The following is a 4203-nucleotide window of genomic DNA, read 5'->3' on the forward strand; positions in this document are numbered from 1 at the left end:
TTAGTAAAGAAGAGGGGCACCCCCAAACAGGAAGACCCTTAATGCGGTGGATAGACAGATCAGTGGCTACCATGGGCTCAAATATAATCACATGGTGCAGAATTGGGCAGTGTTTTACTTGTACATGAGGTCACTATGGGTCAGAACCGCCTTGACAGCCCCTGATAACAACAACACCAAGTCTGTGAGGTGATGCATTTATTACAAATACGCATTAGGAAAACTCAGAACTTTGTGTATATTAACGCATATGCGAGGATGAGAACAACTTACCTATGTCTACCTCGGTTACTGAGGTGCTGGTACCCCAGGTTTGGGATGCTAAGGCCTTCTTCACACCTGGGAATGAGGCTAGCCCTAGTACAGGACACTGGGGTGGGGGGAATCCTTTCACAGATGGACAAGGCTCATTCTCTGTATCAAATACGACATTGACCCCCGGTTACCTGGGAAGAAGGTGAATGGAACATACAAAGTCCATTTTCCTATGGATTTTCTATAAAGGTTCATTGGTCCTAAACAGTCAGACAGTTGGCATAATTTGGAAACAATGAGCACAAACTGTTTGGGTGTCCACTTTGGGTTATCTTGCCAATAGCGAAGTGTAATGAGACGGGGGAAAGCCAGAACGTATGTAAGGCAGAAACCTGTCAGGAAAGGGAAACTTCAATCTTCCCAGCAATTGTGGGAGGAAGGAAAGTGGCAAGACTGCACGCAGCCTGCCAAAGGTGGAAACACTGGTGCGTGGAGGAACAAGACAGTCCCGTTGGGTTCTGGCCCTGGGACATTTCACTGACAGCTTGGGATGTGCCCTTTAACCCCTGGGTTAGCTTCAGATAAAACAGGGATCCTAAGGATACTCCCCTCCCAAGCGAGGTGCAGACAGGAGATGCAAATCAGCAACCTTCTCGTACATCACACTTATCCTAATTAATGACCATCCTGACATGGGTTGCGGGACCCTGGCCAATCTTCCACCTCATCTCTGTGCTGTTTCTCAACAGAGAATCAATAAACAACTCAAGACTTGCTGGGGTTTGAAAGCAAAAATCAAAGCCAAAGCCCTGGGTCTATTAAAACCATCCCTGCAACAATAACCACCAACTGAGAAATGAACTCATCATTCGAGTGGTTCCACTAAGCTTCTTACTATAGAGGCTGAGATCACAGGCCCCCCACCCCCACCCCCCAAAGGAAACTGGCTTAGTTAACTAGGGAAACAAATTTGCTGACCTTCAGGTACCCTTTGTTTCTGAGCCTCTCTGGTTTGCTCTGTCCTTCTGCACCACATGCCTCTCATTCCTCCTAACCAGCATTTGATCCTTGAGCTTAGGATGGTGAATGGTGATGTGTGAGTCATAACCCATCTCTTATATTCCATTAAAATAAAACAATAAGACATGGTGTCCAGCAAAGTGCTGCTAGTCAGATCATTTTTTTTGTTTTGATTTTTGTTTTATTTTTGTTTTCCCTTAGCTGGACTTTTGAAGGAACCAGCTAGGAGAAACAGAAAGGGCTATTCTGGGCCGGGTGACGTAGGGGAGAGAAATCTATCCATTGCTTAGATCATGATGTAATTTGAATATTTTCCATACAAGAAATATTTTTCCCTAAAGGTTTATCTCATAGTTCATCTCCTTTTTTAGATGCTCAGTGATGAATCATGTAATGTCCCCAAATTCTTTCTTGAACCATCTGGTCCTTTGCATTGAGTATAAATCCATTAAGTCTCAACTGAAACATAGTAAAGGGTAGCCTATTCATTTCATAACCCATCTGTAGAACTCAGTTTTCATTTATTTTATTCTGCTCTGTCGCTCTAGAAGAAAGCTCTCTAGACAACAGGCTAACAATGTTATGAATGACACACTGAACATGAGAAGAGAGAGGCAGCACAGAACTTTATAGAACAAAACTTAGAGCAGCTGGTGTAGAACCCTTTTCTATCAGAATACTAAGCCCTTCAAGGTACAAGCGCCATGGTGCTACCTGAAAGAGGATGCCCACTAGGGTAAACTTCACACTGGATACTGGCATTCACACAGGTGAAATGTTTAATGGCATTTACAAATGACTTAACCACAGAAAATGAATAAATATCTCAGTTTCAAAAATCATCTTTCAAATGAAATTCATGTCTTAATCGACAATGAATGCTGAATGTAGTCATTTCTGAATTTCAGAAATGCCTCTGTTTTCTGGTAAGAAGAAATGAAAAGTACTGATAGCTTCACTTAGAGAATTGAACTGCACGTGTGGAATGCCAAATAATTAGGGTGGCGCAGATCTTTATTCAGGAGCCCTAGTGGTGCAACAGTTAAGCACTTGGCTATGACCTAACATGCCAATGGAACCTTCCAGCCATCCCACAGGAGAAAAGACTGGATGGTCTGCTCTCCTCCTAGGAAAACTCTGAGGGACAGTTCTTACTCAATGACCCCATGAGCCTGAGTCAAGTCGATGACATACAACAATGGACCTTATTGAAAAACAAAAGAAAAAAAATATAACAAAACACTCCTTTTAATTCATTGAAAGTTGTGGGACACAATATTCGGCATGAACAATCATTTGTCATCTGTTCTTCACTGTGAGATAGATTGACTCCCAAGGGAGCTACTCCAGATGCAGTGTGCTCATTTTGTCAGCGTTCCTGACATCTTGGGACAGTCAGTTGGCCAATTGGATGTAAGGAGAGAAGTTTTTCAGGGGCTTCTATAGATAGGGAAGGGAGTGAAAGTTACGAGCAGATCAACAAGTAGAGTTGACATGCAGTCTATTGCACTACCAATCACACCAGAACTTATACCCTCCCTCCTTGTGTTTCCTGATGCTATGTCTATTTCTTCACTAACCCTTCTGAACTTTGTCCTTGGGTAAATTGTTTGCCCTTTTTACCTCAAAAGGCTGATCATTCTAAGATATATATATCTCACTAGTGTTATGGTTCCTCCTATGGAGATCCCTATGGTTTGGCTGAAAACTGAGTCAAGGGTCAGTGAACTCTAGACCTGAAGGGTGCTTTAAGAATGATCCGAATTCTACCTTGCAGGACTGGCTAGGACAGAGGTTGTACACCGGTGCATATGGGAGCTGGAGGCACAGGGAATCCAGGGTGGATGATACCTTCAGGACCAGGGGTGTGAGGGGCGATACTGGGAGAGTAGAGGGTGAGTGGGTTGGAAAGGGGGAACCAATAACAAGGATCCACGTGTAACCTCCTCCCTGGGAGACAGACAGCAGAAAAGGGGGGTGGGGGAAGGGAGACTCTGGATAGGGCAAGATATGACAAAATAACAATCTATAAATTATCAAGGGCTCATGAGGGAGTGGGGAGCGGGGAGGGAGGGGAAAAAAAAAGAGGACCTGATACAAAGGGCTTAAGTGGAGAGCAAATGCTTTGAAAATGATTAGGGCGAAGAATGTATGGATGTGCTTTATACAATTGATGTATGTATATGTATGGATTGTGATAAGAGTTGCATGAGCCCCTAATAAAATGTAAAATAATTAAAAAATAAATAAAATAAAATAAATACAAAAAAAAAAGATCATAGTCTCAGGGATTCCACCAGTCTATTTAACAAGCAAGATTGGGCGTTTTTTAAATTTTGAGTTTTGTTTTACAGTTTTCTCCCACTCTATTCAGGACCTTTGAATGTGATGCTTCTGAGAGCAGTTGGTAATGATAGGTAAGCACCATTCAGTTCTTATGGCCTCGAGGTCATGGAGACTAATGTGCAAGTGGTCCATTGGTCCATTGAACTAATTATGTCCATGGGTCTACACTTTCTATCACTTTTCTTGCCTCTCAATGGGGAGAGACCTCTACTTACACCTTAGAGAGTCAATCCTGAACATTTTAGACATCAAGCAACACTCCTCAATGTAGGATGTAGAACATGAGCTTTGTGGACTAGGTGTCTTCTTAGAAAGAGAGAAAGCAGGAGGCTAACTCTCTTTCATGCCATCTTTTGGAAACTGAGTACGGACCTAATGCTTTAAGTTGCGTCACGAGAGAAGAGATTGCCAGTCCTTAGGATGAAAGTGAAATAAGGGGGCAGACCTTGACTTCCTTAGGCCATTATCAATCTGATGAACGTATTCCAGGTCTATCCTAAGTCTGTTTGTCGATGAGCTATGAATGATCTCAGTCATTTAAGTCACATTTGTCCTAGAAACCTCTTACTTGCAAGCTCGTAA

Source organism: Tenrec ecaudatus, chromosome 10, assembly GCF_050624435.1.
Source record: "Tenrec ecaudatus isolate mTenEca1 chromosome 10, mTenEca1.hap1, whole genome shotgun sequence".
In the NCBI taxonomy this organism is placed as follows: Eukaryota; Metazoa; Chordata; class Mammalia; order Afrosoricida; family Tenrecidae; genus Tenrec; species Tenrec ecaudatus.